This window comes from Dermacentor variabilis, chromosome 10 (genome assembly GCF_050947875.1).
Source record: "Dermacentor variabilis isolate Ectoservices chromosome 10, ASM5094787v1, whole genome shotgun sequence".
NCBI lineage: Eukaryota > Metazoa > Arthropoda > Arachnida > Ixodida > Ixodidae > Dermacentor > Dermacentor variabilis.
The window spans coordinates 47,340,716-47,357,374 of NC_134577.1; the positions used below are offsets into that span (position 1 = coordinate 47,340,716).

The 16,659-nt window shown below is 45.0% G+C and overlaps 1 protein-coding gene across 2 annotated transcripts in view; it reads right to left on the bottom strand.

The window, feature by feature from the left end:
- LOC142560476 (QRFP-like peptide receptor) overlaps positions 1 to 16,659 on the bottom strand; it is a 105,313-nt gene that overhangs the window by 55,464 nt on the left and 33,190 nt on the right. The window lies entirely within an intron of this gene.

A 16,659-nucleotide genomic window follows, 5' to 3' on the forward strand; every position in this document is an offset into this window, starting at 1 on the left:
CTCTTAAAAGGCTATGGTTTTGTACGCCTCAACCTGTTGTCATTCTTACAGATTCGAAATCCGCTCTTCAAAGGTTAGAGCACGGGTTCCCTACTGATGCCTTATCTCTAAGCTCCCTACGTTCGGTGCAAAATCTCCGTGTCAAAGGCTTCTCCATACGATTCCAATGGGTGCCATCACACATAGGTATCATAGGCAACGAGATGGCGGACAGCCTCGCCCATAGAGCGCTGTCTGGGAATCCTCTGAGAAAAGTGCCTCAAGAAGACAAGAGACTCTTCAGAGAAGCGATGTCGTGCCACTTCAGTTCTTTGTGGAGCTCACCTCACAAGCCATGTGTGATGAAGGGTCTCAAAAGAAACCAAGCCACCGTACTGCTTCGCATTCGCACGGGCTTTGCTCGTACCCCTGCGGGGAAGTATAAGACTGGCCTGGCGTTATCACCATTATGTTCAACGTGTGGTGTGTGCGGTGACATAGAACATTACCTAATGTGCTGTATTGTGTACAACGCGGAAAGGAGGGTGTTATTCGGGTCCCTCAAGAACACAGGACTTCCTCACAGCTCTCTTCAGGACATTGTTTTCCCGCGCGGGAACCGATTGTGTAGGAAGGAGGTCTCTCGCCTTTTGTTAAATTACCTACAGGACACGGATTTGGCTTCCACATGGTGAACTGAGGAGTGACCTTTTGTAATTGGGAGGTCTGTGTCTGATTATGTGATTTATTTATTTTAAGTGTCGCTACGGTGGAGAAATTGCCGGCAGCAGCTGCAAGGCTAATCCCACCAGTAGCCTACAACAACTCAACTCAACTCAACGTTGGTCAGATCGCTGCTGCGCGCATCCCGGCGTGGTTGCGCCTGTGGTAGAGCGCCGAAGGTGAGGCATGTAAACAAGTGAGGAGAATCTGGCCCGACACGACGGCGGAGTAACGCCGACTTCAGGCGTCACTTTAGGAAGGAAGGAAATCAGTTTTATTCAAGGTCCTGCAGGCCACGAGAACTTTGGGGCTCTCACGGAGTGGGCGTATCCCACGGCGGAACCGGGAGGTTGAGTTTCCTGGCGGCGTCGTGGACCTGCTGGACGGTCCAGAGATGGGGAGCGAGTTCTTCGCTCCCAAACTCTTCTTCTTATAACCTTCATCTTCTTATAACCTTCTGTTTCGCTCACCTTTCACCCCCCCCCCTCCCTCTGCCCCCCAAGTGCACGGATCAATAAGCCAACCGACCAAAGACGACCGAAAGAACATCGAATGAAACAGAAAAAGAAAAATTCAGGAAAGAAAGGAGGCGAAAAGTAAGGAAGCAGGGAATAAAGCAAGCAAGGAAGCAGGTAAGGAAGCAAAGAAGAAATGAAGAAAATAAAGAAATGAAAGAAAAAAAATAGAGAAAATTAATCAGCCAGTGCATGCACAAGTTAAAACCATCAGCAACACCGGGAGGCACGGAATCGAAGAAAATAATGCTAGACTCGGTGACACGTGGATGTATTTTTCTCTTCCTTTCTTTTCCTTGCTCTAACTTACGAAACAGCCCAAAATTTACGTCATGACAGCGCTCACCCGATGGGAAAAATTTCTTCTTTCTTCGCTCCTTCAGAATTCGTACTAAAGGAGAGGCGCAAGACAAGGAAACTTTCTGGGGCAGTGAGATACTATGGCTCGTCGCGCTCCTCGGAATGAATTCTTTCGCATCAGTGAATTTTAGTTTCAGATTTACTCCTCTTTTCTTGAATATTCAGTACGGTCAATGCCAAAAGATTTATAACTTTTTTTCATTTTATACTCTCGTTAACGCTTTGGGACGCTGCTTTGAATTGACATTGTATGTGAGCCTAATTTATATTGCGCATCTTATCAAGAACAGCGGGCAGCTCTTGCTTGTAAATTACGTCGCATAGAAAAAACATATATTGTGAGGGCATTGTTCAACCAGCGCTCTTAGCTCCGCCAGCGTGAGCGGCGCCTAGCCAAGCAGCATGTACAGAGGCGAAGCATGAAGGTCATAGCAGTGTTAACAATATATATATATATATATATATATATATATACTAGCGTTTTAGCCTACTTAAGCAACTTTGGGTCTATCCATCTGTTCGGAGTTTATCATTTACTCTGGCCGTGCTGGCAAGCTCAGGCATCACTTAGGTTCACAAAGAGTGACGTCAGGGCCCCTCCTCAGATTTTCTTTCCCCCATGGCACGCGGCGACCAGGCATGCTGCCAGCCCGAAAACAAAGCGCTAGTGTGGTCTTCGGACCTACCGCGCATGCGCTACTTCGCCTACGGCGCCGATGCCGCTAGAGAATGCGCTCCGCGTGAGCAACATGTTGCCGTGTTCGCGCTTTGTTTCTGAACGACGAGCGACGCAACCGGTGAAAATTCTTCGTCTGCCACGGTAGCTAAACGAGCTGCCCGAGCAGAGGGTCAATGCAGCCGCCGAGATAACCCTGTTGTTCAGAATAAAATTTACGATAATCCCGAATAAAATTCTTTGCGAACATTATATCGCGAATTCATAACGCCTAAACAGCTGCGTGTGCTTAGATTTAGGTGCACGTTAAAGAACCCCAGGTGGTCAAAATTTCCGGAGTCCTCCACTACGGCGTGCCTCATAATCAGAAAGTAGTTTTGGCACGTAAAACCCCAAATATTATATTATTATTAAACAGCTGCGCTCAATATTCGCATTCGGGAGTATCGTAATAGTCGGTGAAATTTTTCTTTTAGACAGAGTGGGAAGATTACATCGTTACTTAATTCAGGCATTGCCTGCTGTGCAATATGCATATTCCTACTTATACCAAATTAAGTATTCCGGCTATAAATATTCCTGCTGATTATGTTTGACTATTTGATATTCGCTTCGATATTCGATGCTTATACCATTCATATTTGACTCGTTTTCGAAGAAGTTGATATTCGCCCGCCTCTAAAATTTCTGTTTTCGGAACCCCCATATCAAATGTTTAACCTTTCTCACGTGGAGGCCAGGGACTTCAGATGACGTCACTAACAGATTGAAGGAAGCCGCACTCAGCAAGTCGTTTCGTAAAAGACGGCAAATAGTCACACATTATCTTGCCTCATTCTTGAGGTTAAGAGCAGACGAGTCGACAAGCCCGTATTAAACTTCACCGAATCCCACCGTCGTTTTTTCTTCAGTCCTCACAAAAGAATTTAATATGAGCTCCCTTATACACGTTTAGTAAGATCTCTGATCCGTCTAACTGCTCGTGATAAAACGAGAAGAAATGAAGTCGGAGCCCTCAAAAAAAAAAGAAGAAAAAAAAAGAAACTACGTGGGAATAAGTTCCTCCTAATGCTGACTTTAACGCTAGAAAGCATGCAGTATTGCTTCCCGCAAGCCCAGGACTCGCCCTTATAATGGCTTCGAAGTTGGTCTGTACCGGGGGCGCAGCAAGAAGACGGATGTCCATTTTAGTTCAACCGTAGAACGCGAGGCCTTCAAGAACTTCGTCAAGCCGGATTTCTTTTTCAATATGTTCGTGAGGTCAGGTTTAATATTTATCTTAATAGTACATTCGCGGAAGTTCGTAGACAGGATTTCTCACACGTCTAACTATGCCCCAGATGACTGCGCTTCCGCTTGTAGCACAGTTAAAGGTGAGACACGCTTTCTGGAAATTTGCATGTTGCGGCGATGCAAGGTTGTAGGAATGATGTCAACGTTCGGCGCGTTGGCTCCTTATTTACGATTCTAGCCCTTCGTCCGCTGTCTTGGTAAGCTCAGACAAACTGTGTGGGGAAGCGCTCTTACATAATTTGCACACACGAGCTCGAAAGAGTGCAAGCGTGAGCACGCGTTTGAGAGAGAAAGTGAGAAAGAAAGGACAGGCAGAAAATTTGTCTGGGTCGCACCTGGTTTGCCACCTTACGTTTGGGGAGGAGTAAGCGGTAGGAAAAAAAATTTAAGCCAGTCCACTCTGTGAAGGTGGTTCACCAGCGAAGCTGTTTAGCACACAATACGGAGGTGACACATAATTTTGGACGAACGAACTCATTTATTGTCTTGATCGGTAGTCATTATTTCACTCGGAATTGCAATCAAATTCTTTGATAATGTCAAATCGGTGCACGTACGCTGCTATATGGTCGGTTGGGCCGGATCGATGTGGCACCGCGAAGGATATGTCTGCAACACGGAACGCGTAAACCGCTGCCTTTTCGGTGCCGACACATCCACATTGAAATCACCGACAACAACAACAGGGGTAGTATCATCGCAGCTAATTCACGCAAAGTGAACGGCCATGAACCTTACGGGACTATGAATCATTGCATTTTTGCTTGCTTACGGAGGTATGAACCATTGCTCACGGGGGTGTGAGCCATTGATGATGGCAGTTTTAGACATGCTGTTCTGTATGTTGTATGCGTGATTAGAAAGAATTTAAGCACTGTTAGCTTCACTTTGCCGAGGGCTTGTAGCCTCTGCTTTAAGGGGCTATGAGCCATTGCATTTTTTGCTTGCTTACGGGAGCATGAATGCTTACGGGGGCATGAGTCATTGATGATCATGGTTTTTGTTCCCTAGAACGAAAATTCACGGAATCCTTCGCTGTAAAAAGGCAGTTTTTTTCTGAAGGGCGAAACACTGACAGCGATAGCGACGTTCGACGTTGCACTTTAGCTTCTCGGACGTTGTTATAAATATACGCGGGTCCGACTTACGAGGACGCGATATACGCGCGAATGCACCAAAACTTCGGGCACCTTTCAAAGCTTTACCAAGCTTTGCAGGGCCCGTAATGACATCGCACAGGCTCCGCTACGCTGCCTGTAAGGAGCCGCGCCAGTATAGATACATCACGTTCAGGTTTGAGTTCTCATACTGTTTTGCACTTTTAATACTCAATAGTCTCAAAAGATTTAAAATAAATTTCTTGCGCTCTGAGTGTTACGCTTCATAACATTTCTTTGTTAGTGCCCTTCTCAAAGTTCTGAGGAATAATTCAGTCAAAAATGTAAGACTTGGTGTGAGCAACTTTATTGGTGTTATAGAACCCGCATATACAGCATGACATAAAGCATGCCATAACGAAAAAGGCATTCAATTTCGCATGGTGATGCTTCTGGGCTTACATAGTATGTGGTCAAGAAGAGCCGATTGCCATGCAGATCTGAACGTAGGGTCAATAAGAAGTTCGGCAATCTGCAAGCAGAATGTTTCAAGTGTGTGAACTGCAATGGACCGAAACCAGACTGGCTTCCTGGGCTAGAAGGGCTGATGTACATGCCAGAGTTCTGAGTGTTTCTCTCCTCAGCCCTAGCTTCACTGGTATGATTGTAGTATGTATTTCTTTGTGAATCGAGTAAAGGCAATAAAGAAAGAAAAATAAAGGCATGGAATATAACATTCATATACGTAAATACATACGGATCCTCACGGCGACGCCTAAGGCTACAACGGTGGCATATATTGGCTTGAAGTGTACATGTAATTGCCATTGCAATAAACAAGGACAATGACATAAAATTACTCGCGTGTGCACAAGCAACAGTATTTATCGCACATTGAAAGACGGTCGCAGAGCCTAGCAGAGCCGGGCTCTCGTTGCCTTCTACGTGGTGGATAGTTAAGTACGCTGTCTCAATATTGCTTTTTCCCCTACCTGAGCGCTTTCTTGTCTAGTTTGCCTAAACCAGCACTCAAAATATGTCTTCAGTCGTCAAAAAAAGAAGAGAGTAGGCCTTTGATAGAGCAAATAGCGTAGGAGTTGCTTTGTCTAGTGTTATTTTTGGGCTTGGCAACTATGGCTGGGATTCGCGCTGTGTATTGTCCATATCGACAGCATAGGTCTAAACTTCCTTCCTGCGTAGGTAGCCGCTTGAACTGTATGCGGCGATAGCGTGACATTTGCATCATTTATTTCCAGGATTCTGCCACTTGTGATTTGGCGAGCGACGGATAATTGAAAGAAAACACTCACCAAAAGCGATCTTATGCAGAGAGGTTCAGATTTATATAAAAGGATGTTTATACAGTGCTTTGGGCTGCAGGAAGTCAAATGTCGCGGATTTAGACATTTTCGAACCATTTGTTTGTTGTTGTTTTGCCTTCTTTTCGACAGCTGCGCCAGGAATATCCTTTCGGTGTAAAGGCTTGATGCTCACTCTAGACGTGTAAAGCTTTTCAGCTAACTATGTCAACTTCTTAAGGGAGGTTCTTGTTATTTTAGATCATTATTCCCCATGCCTGTTGACTCATCGGAATATGCTCGGAGTACACGAAGTCGCCCGTTATCTCTTAGGAAAACATGTTAGAACTTTCACTTTTAGATGCCTTTCTCAATCGTGCGCACATAACTCTGAGAGGCCTACTTGTTGGTGCCTATACATATACTGGAGAAATGGATTGCTTGAAATAGATTCAGGCATTCGTAGGTCGAAAAAAAAAACCTCGGTGTTGCGTGCCTAGCTGAGAGCCGTCGTACAACCTTTTTCAATCTAAAGTGAGAGTAATCTCCATTAAAAACACGTGACAGGCTTGGATAATGTTATTACACCAGGGACAGCAGGTCGCAACTCTTCATGACTTTCTGATGGACAGTGACATTATGAGGTCTCCTTGAAGGCGATTAATTGGAAATGATGGTGCCTTTATGCGAACTTTCAAAAATATTTCGTGGGCTTAATTCCTTGTTGTCTGCAAGGTACTCTCTCTCTTTTTCATTTTTTGTATAGTGACACACCAAGTAGATATTATTCTGCTAATGCACACTATTATTGACCACTCACATGTTGCTGACAGAGTGTGCTATGAGTATTAATATTACGTGCAGGATACATGTCTTAATTAAGTGCTACTTCATTTTCCCGATACTTTTCTAAAATTTTCCTTTCCTCATTTTATTTTGTTTGTATCATACAATCCTTAGTGGCCGGAGTACATTTTTTATCATCGCCATAACCGCTTCCTTGGTGGGCTGTGGCCTCATTATTTAATAAACTTTTTATTAACAATAATGCTAAAGAGCTGAACTACTGTCGAATGTCTTCCACAAATAAAACAAGGTTTGAAATGTCAATGATTAAAATGAAATTAAAAATGAATGCGGAACCCACGTTGCATATTCAGCCTAAAAACTTTTTTTTCGTTATTGTTTTCTTTTTTTCCTTTGTTTGACTCCCTAGCTATTCACCAGTTCAGCTGGCACGACAAGCTTGGATTTAAATGCTATAGGTTAAGTCTGCTATTTCAAGACTTTCTAATTGTTTCTATATTCATTAAGCCATTTTCATCACAGTGCTGAACGAAAGTCCATAGTCTGCAAGCGCGTGACAGTAATTCTCTTCGTAAGTGTAAATTTATTGTCCGGTTTTCTTGCTCAAATTGAGAGACTCCGTGAAAAAGAACTGAAGGTCTGACCTGTTGAGGTATGAAGCTACAACGAGCAGATTGATGTGATAACCTAACAGTCTTGATACAAGTGACACAACTACAATGACAAAGATGGAGATATTGTCATGGAGGCAGAACTACTCGCAACTATACTTTCTAGTCTTATTGGCTGCCATGACCGGAAATTGTCGAGAGATTAGGTGGGACCTCATCGAAGACATGACCGAAGTGTATTCGCCCGATGGCCCAGACAATAATGATAAATATATATAACGAAAAGTGTTGAACGAGGTATCTCTCGGTAGCCTTTTACATGGCTAGTAGAAAATAATGAAAAAAAAAAGAAGTTTCACACAAGACAATACACAGTCGAGAGATGCAAGCACTACTTGACAGAAATGGTCGCAAGCTCGCTATTAATTTCTTTTGTGCCATAATACCGTCATTTGCGAAAAGTTTTCAATAAGTAGATGGAAAGTACAAACGCCATCTGCAGTTTATTGAGTAGTGGCGCTCTTATCGGTAAGCGAATGGGATCGCGAAGAGAAATATTCTCGCTTTATTAAAAGGCGCATGCCATCGTAGGAACAACCTACGCAGAAAATTTATGTTTTTTTAATAATACAGTGTGGCATGTGTGAAGGGCTCGAATTTATCGCAAAGTTTAATGATTGCAGAATTTAGCCTTAAGCTGCTCGAACGAAGAGACCTCAGAGTTTCTTGTAGGGGCGGACAATCCCCCGAATATTTATTTATTTATTTATTTATTTATTTATTTATTTATTTATTTATTTATCTTACTGTACATTGCCCAAGTGGAAACACTGCAAGGAGGAGCGGGGGGAGGGGTGTGTATTTACAAGCCATATATATTGAAAAGCATAGCTGGGCAAAGGAGGCGCATGAAAATCCAAATGCGAAATACAATATTTAATGAATAATACAACATCAAATTTCACATACAATGTAGCGTCATAAGTTACGACAATGAAAAAGAAAGTGGGCGCCGTTATCGGTCATATTCACTGCCTTCTCTGGATGTTGATTCCAGCCACTAATCATCATTTTTATGAAGTTGGCATACTACAGGTGTTAAAGTTATTGCGAACCGAAGACTCTACATATCTTTTACTAAGTGGTTCTTGCGTATCGATGTCCCTCGCATATCGTTCCTTAACTCTTTAGACGCATCTCTTACTCCCAATGCAGCTGTGTTTCTGTGTTTCATCTGATTTTTACTCGATTTCAACGGTTGCTACCGCCGTTTCTTTTTAAGTGACTGTTTGCGAATCTAGCAACCAACAAGCTATAGAGCCTAATCCACTTTCATTAGGTTTTTAAAAAATCTCAGTCTGAATATATGCACATCATCATAGACTGGCATTTGATTTTTTTTGTTAACGTTTAATATGGGATTAATTAAACGTGTAATATGTGTAGCAAGTGAACTGTCGGTTTTTGTAACCGCTTCACTTCCGATTTCTCTAAAATCTTGGTGCTGTAAAGCAGCAACTTTTTGGTTCTCGCTTGCGAGGTAGCTCTCAGCGAATTAGTTTAACACGTTGCTGTCAATTGTCTGGTCATTGAGCAAACGCTTTCACACAGATACCACGAAAAGCAACAAAGTAGGAACCTGAAAGAAGCAAGTACTTTACAAGTAAGAAAAAAAATCATAACCAGAATTGCAGACACCTGTGGTTCTGTCTTTACTAGTTTCCTTTTCGCAGTGGTTAGTCATACCGAAACAAATACGCTGCTACGGGTGGCAATCATGCTGTTAATAGCGTCAGTTCTTTCGCAACTTTTTGTAGCATTTCATTGGGAATTAAAAAGACGTGGTGATGGTTCGAAAAACAGCAGGCAGGCTAGTGAATGGGCAAAGGAATGCCGCTGCCGCCATAGCAATTAGGACCTTACGTGTTTGGCGCTTTAGGCAGCTAACCATTTACCTCAAGCGGAGACTAACTCCGATTGTGCATATATTGAAGTTCTTGTGCCGAAAAATCTGGGGCACGTCGGTACGGTCCATGCTGCAGCTCTACAGAGCACTGTTTCTGGCCGTTTTAGGGTAAAGCTTGCCGGTTCTGGCGAACACATGGACAACAAATATCTGTACCCTCGAAAGTTTGCAGGGCCCGGATCTGCGGAGCTGTCTTCGACTACCAAGATACGCCTCGACTCAGGCAACAATCGTGATTGCTAGATACTTGTTGGTTCAATCATATAAAACGATTGACGACCTTAGATCACATATTCTACATCTGTGTCGCGCACCCAGCCACTATACTGCTGCTTCGCCAGCCCAAAGACCAGAAGCCACATTTTTCAAACTTGTTGCGACCCGGGCTTTACACCAGCAGCAAGACCAGTTTTACACCTGTGGTGCCTACGACAGGCGCAAGTATGCCTCAAGATTCCGGGCATTACGAACAGGACCCATCATTCAACAGTGGCTTTACCTCAGTTGACATTGTCATTACTGAACAAAGCTTATGGACAAAGAACGCACATTTAAACCTATGGATCTTTCTCAGTCAGTAGTTCCACAGGCGCTGATATCATGCCCGCCTTACAAGTCACAATTAAGTTCAAAGTGCCCGACATACCAACCTCTACAGCTACAGAACTTGCCGTCCTACGTGACGCTGTTAATTACATCGCACAAGCAAAACCTCGAAAGGGGGTCGTTTTTTGTTACTCCAGGGTGGCCCTTCAGAGTCTGCAGTCAGCTTTACGCCGCAAGGCCCATGAACAACTGGTCTACAAGACCAGGGCAATTCTCCATCAAGCCCCCATAAACGGACATGACATCATCTTCCAGTGGCTTCCGGGACACTGTGGCATCGTCAGCATTAACCTTGCTGATGAGGCCATCCGGTCAGCCAATAAAGAAACCCTGACAGTTCCTATACACTTACAAGGACAGACGCTGCGAGAAGTTTTCGATTACTTGCTCAAAACAAGACTGAAACTTTGTGGAACACTCCAATTTTCTCCAACTGCCGTCTCCGCCAACTGGATCTTACATCGAAGCTGCACATTCCATCGAACTTCGCCTGACGTGATACAACTTTGTTGTGCCGCCTCCGATTAGGGGTGGCTTTTACGAAAGCCTACTCATTCCTTGCTGAAATGTCCGACACACCGATCTATGACTCATGCAACTGTGAAGAGGCAACCGAGAACTTGTTGTCTTTTCGTAATCTTTATAGCAGTGAACGCGACGCATTCCGGAGGGTGTTGAACCGAATAGACAGCAGACCATATTCAGACATTAAAATTCTCAGACCGTGGCCCCATGTGTCGCAGGCCTACAACACGACTCGGCTACTGTTAAAATTAATAAAATCGACTGGCCTCAGTGTCCGTCATCAAAACTGAGAGTTGGGCGAGTTGGTATGATACCATCTTAGCCACCTTATTAGTGACCTATTGTAGGCGTGAAGGCATATGGAGAACCACTCGTGTTCACACTGAGTGTACCTTCTTCCCTCCGTCTCCTTTCTTTATTTTCATCCCTTAAATCGCTTCCCCCGTGTAGGATAGCAAACCGGACTTGCATCTGGTTGACCTCCCTACCTTTTCTTGTTTCTTTCCTCCTGAATAGGCGGCTAACACCTTGCGCTATCACGAATAAACGGCCTTATGGATCTCCGATTTGATTTGTACTACAACATTTTTTTTTCCAATTGAATATGAGCCTTAGTCATTACGGCGGCATCCCAAACATTTTGGCGCGACATAGGCTTTCCAGAAAGAGCTGCAATGCACCTGCACCGAGCATTACCTTCGGCGGACATGCGCAATGCATGCTACTAAATTGAAAAATTAGTTATACTGCGGCACAGCAATAGAAAGTACTTGTCGAAAAGGCTACCGCATTACAGTCAGCATTCAAAGCGTCACACCGGCGCTGCAAACTTTTCCTTAGTTACAATCGTAAGTCAGGACAAAATTTAAAAAAAATACAATTACCCCACAACGGACCTCACGACGACTGCTAACGGTAATGCGAATAGCAATCGAGCGGTGTTGCGACAGACCATATCCTTGAAGCCCCATTTGTTTAACAGCTGTACTGTTAATTCTGAGGCTCTCGATTATTAGTCGGTTTGACACATTCTCCGTTATCGAGCGGTGCACACAAACACGCGCGCACAAAGAGAGACAGAGAGCGAAAGGAAATAATTGGCACATGTACGCAATGCTTCTGCGTTCCAACAATTCAGAAAAAAATAAGAACGAGCGCTTGGGAGAGGGGGGGGGGAGGGGAGGTGTAGGCGCAACCCACCACCCTGTTTCAAAGGGGACGCTTATACCGTCCGACCGTGTTTACACGGAGAGTACCTTCTTCCCTTTCTCTCCTTTCTTTCTTTTCATCCCTCAAATTCCTTCCCTCGGATAGGGTAGCAAGCCGGGTAGCAGACCGACCGACCGTTCAATTTCTCACATGCCGGTTCAGTTCTTTTGCATCCCCAGTGAGTCGAGTACAGTTTATACATATGCGAATAAGTATCTGAGCCGTTGTTTACATGTTTGTGGCGATCATAGAACGTTCTTTCGAGAGTTTATTGCAATGGCGAGAGCGGCGGCGAGCGACGGCAATTCCCGGCGTAGGACTCCCATGAGAGAAATTAACCATCGGTGTGCGTGTCTTAAAGTCGCGAGGACTTTCGCATTCACGCAAGCATTCCTTAACGGCGAAACACAGTGTTTCACATCGTACGCGCGCTTTACGTTCTTGCCGAACATCGAACGGTTGGGGCAAACATAAAGTGATGTCCTGCGTTAACGGCTGAGTGAGATCGAAGTGCGCGCGTCCCAAGCAGATGCGGTCGTTGTCACTTGTGCAGCGATTTGTTTGATAAGTGTGACCGGGCACCCACATTATTTTGAAATTTTAAAAGGAACTAAGGCTGTAAAAGATCGAAACTTAGCTGCGTATTCCGGAGGGAAAGAGCTGCATCTCCTACGCAGAATTTTGGCCGTGATATGTAAGCCCTTCGCGTTGGCCGTTGTCAAGGGGGGATTCGCGCAGAGGAGATCGTAACCGTTGCGTATAATCTTTCAGTCAACTTGTTTTGCTTGTTGTAGTTCCACTGCCGTGCCTATTTGTCTTAGTTTTGCTTTATAATTTACAACATCTCATCTTTTCTTCCTTCTTTCCTTGTTTTCTTGATCTTTCTTTTAGAATTTGAAATGGTTTATGTATGTTTCTTCAAGACATATCGTCGATACATAGTCGCCAGAAAATACATGCTTGCCTTTCTATGCATTTGTAAGACGCGTGATTCGCGAAAACCTTTCGTATACAGGTTTTAGAGCTGTTGAAAGGATATAAAAAATTATTTACAGTACCCTCCGTGTATCTGCGCAGAAATTTCTCGTCTACGGTCCAGCTTAATCTCTAAAAGTTCCGAGCCCATTTTATCAATGGTTGGTTCGTACCGTTACAAGTGGTGATGATGCTAAAGTACATGACCACATAAGACTGTTAAAATAGCACTTTTTTCCTCGGTGTCTTTCAAACCGAATGTTTTCCGTGTGTCGCCTTTGCCTCATTCTTTAAGCCCAAGTTGTACAATGTATGTGCGAGTAGTATGTAAGCATCAAAGCATATGTACAGGCATTCAGTGTTCATTTACTCAAGCTGCTAGCCCTATTGTTTCAGTTTAGAACGACGCCAATCTGCTGTTCTTGCAATTCAGTGGCTCGTTTTTTCGCAGAGCCTTTGAAGCGCAGGGAGGGCGCTATACTTCCGGGAAGCACAAATCTTTTCTTTTATTCAATTAACTTCCACAGCTCGTCCATCATCACCGATTTACAAACACGCTTTTTTTTTACCACTATAGGTGAGCTATTCGAGCCACGCAATAGGGACGTTCATGTCTTGCCCACTTCTCGTCCCATATCTATCGAGCGCCATCCTGATGCCGCTCCGAGCAAATGTATGGTTGCACAGAAAGCGAAAAATTTCCTAAATTCTTCTCCGACAGAGGGCCTTCCGGGAAATGTGCGAGCAGCGAAAACTGGCTCCCGGCGGAGCGACGAACTACATTTCTCCGCAAAATGAGTTTTGTACACCTTTACTGTTCCCCCTCTCGGGCGCTCTCTCGACAGGGAGCTCGCTCAAAGGGCGTCCCGTTAACACTGTGTGTGTGTGTGTGACCAAGTAACATGCCACCACTCAAGTTGCTATGACGTACGCGCGGAGTTCAGACCGCTCGCACGTACATACATGCATACATACACACACACAAACACGCACGCACACACAACCATGGGCGTCTCGTCAGTCGCGCGTGGTTGGCTCGACGTTGATTGGATCGATGGCTGTTTTTCCTGGCACGTAGGTTCGGTGAAGCACGACCCCCACCGACGGAGCCGCCGGGTTTCCTGGCACGCGTCATCCGCGCCCGGTTGTCGCAGGCACTCGCTTAGTCTAGCGAAACGCCGCGTTCCTACCTGCCGCGGCCAGAGTTATTGAACGCATCTGTCTGACAAGGCTCGTACCTGAGCTCGAGCGTCGTCTGCTGCGAGCGAGATTAGAACTATATGCTGTCACAGTTGGACGTCTGGAGGCATCCAGAGCACTTACGCGGCGTTAGCCTCCGTGGGTTCTTTGTGGCGCTGAATATGACGAGCGTACTACGATTTTGACCTCCTTAAACACGTTCCCCAACTAAGTGGAACATGTTTTCGAAAACTGTGCCACTCACAATCGTAGCATATGTGGATCAAAATGTCCTTGAGCACGGGATTTTCCTGCGGCCGAACTCATTGGGCGGAACTGCTATTGTAGGTCATTCTTAAAATATCGTAACTTGCGCGAGCCAAGCGGGACATATTCGCAAAAAAATGTTCCACTTACTAAGCGGTACTTATGTGTAACGAGATTAGAAGTGTGATTGGCGTTGACTCGAGCAGTACACGACGGGAACTGCGATCCAGAAAAAGCGATGGAGAGGAATAAAGTACACAAGAATACCGCTCTGTTATGCTTTTGAATGCGATAGTGATAAACTGAATCTGGTAGCTCCGTGTTTATTCCTGGATTATATTGATATGGTGTATAAGTTCCTCCTTAGTTCCCGATGTTCTTGTAGGAATATGAATTCGCTGAACATTCACCACTGGTAGGAGTGGAAAGTGAATTTTGCCTGATTCTGACCACATGCAGAATTACAGAACTTTACGAATACGTTCCGCGGAAATGCACAAGGTGGTGTAAATTCAAATGAAATGGAAGAAATTTATCCAGCCGATAGTTAGGATGAAGCCACCAAGAGAACGCCACACATCCTTTCTCTTTTCCTTTTTTCTTAAGAGCTTGAAGTTGTCGATTAGTTCGCTCTCGCCCTGCCATCGATTAGCCCCATGGTTAGCTTGGTGGCAGAGAGAGCACTCCCGAAAGCAGTTGGTCATGCGTTCGATACACAGACCAGCACGATTTTTTTTGTCAACTGCGAAGCTTCCTTTTTGGGACACCTATACCTGCGTCATCTGTAGTTTCGTGCGACTTTACAGAAGGGCGACAATATTGTCTTTTTTTTTTCAGGGAATAAAGCACTGAACCAAGATGGCGGTAGCAATCTAGCGTTTCTTTTTTTCGTCTACTGCTGCGTTCTATATTCTCTTTACTGAGTTTAGAGTGAAGACGCGGCTGTCATCTTGTTTCTCCCTTCCTTCAGTTGTTTCGTTATGCCTTCATTACGGATGTTTCTGTCTGCTCATTTCAAAAGAGAAGGCAAATTGCCATACATATACATATATTAACCCTCCTCAAAATGGCACTTTTGGGCATTATCAATTGCTAATTTCACAACCTAAGTTCAACGTTCTCACGCAGTGCCTATGATTGCATATTCCTGTTAAGCCCGGGATTTTTGTCCTTGCGTTCTTATCATTTACGTAAACAGACAGCCCACAAAGAGAAACAGAGGCAACACTACAATCTCGGCACAGGTTGCCGTTCCCTTCGTTTCACTCAACCGGAAACGCGGCCGCCGTGGCTGGGAATCAAACTGTCGACTTCGCGATCAATCGACGTAGCGCAACAGCCGCTAGGCCGCCACCTGCCGGTCGTTCCGTGTCTTATAACGCCAGTCGCGCGTCTAGCGCTACCGGATTTTTCGGGTGTACCCCTTCATACGAAGCCCGCAGACGGCATACGGGTGAATTATATGGCGGGCGACTGCCCCGATCGACAAAAGCACCTTGACTGGACAGAAGCCGTCGTCATTCTGAGGATAAGACAGAATATGTCCACACGAAGGAATCAGACGCTTCAGGATTGACTGTCGCAATATCTTTTTTCCCCTCTCATTTTAGTATAAGACAGAATATCTGGATACCAGACACTCTGGGGCGGAAGAGCACCTTCTCGCGGAAATAGCTGCTAGATTAAACTCCTTTTTTTTTTTGCCAGCATTGCTTACAGCCCTGCCGCCGGACCCCGAGTATTTTGTCTGCGTTATTCGCCTCCTATATCTGAGAGCGAGGCAAGCAAGGATCTCATCATATCAGCCGTTCCTATATAGCGTCGACGCTTCGCGCGATGTTGCCCGATGGACATCGGCTGGAGAGAAACGACGAGACAGCAACAATCTGGTCGCAAAGGTCGCTAGCGTCATTCGCGGCTGACCTTTCGCGTGCGAATGACCTGCCGTCGACTTCGGAACGGCCCCTAGCAATGCAGAGAGAAGGTGTGCCGTGGCAGAGCATCTCGGCTTCCCTTCAGCGCGGTGTTTGTTTTCATCAGTTTGCATCAAAGCCTCCGTGTTGCACTATATACCGCTCGTATTCGAGGGACCGGTGCCGTGCTTAGCTGTCCGAGGAAACGACATTGGAGGACATATAGTCAAAGTGAACGTTATAGGAAGAGCCGCCGGATTGGTGGCGCTACCGTTCGGCGACAATCTTATCTTTTTTTTTGTTTCTGAGTCACCGCTTTCTTCATAACATCGCGTCGCTATAGTTGTGTTTGAACAGGAAGTCGATGTGCGTCCAATTCTATTGTAAACACGGATCCGAAGATTCTCTCATTTTGGCAGAGAGCTACTTTTCTTGCTTCGTCATTTTTCTTTCGCAACCGTGTTTTTTTTGTTTCGTTTGTTCTGCACGAACAGTTTCCGTCTCGAACATCGTTATCTACCTTAAATATCTACGCGATGTTGCTTCTGGAGCTGCGTACAGATATTTGCAGGGTATTACTGCTTGTTTTTATCTTATATACTTCTGAACTTCACCAATCAACAAAAAATCCGTTTCCATTGACGCACGATACTCGAACGC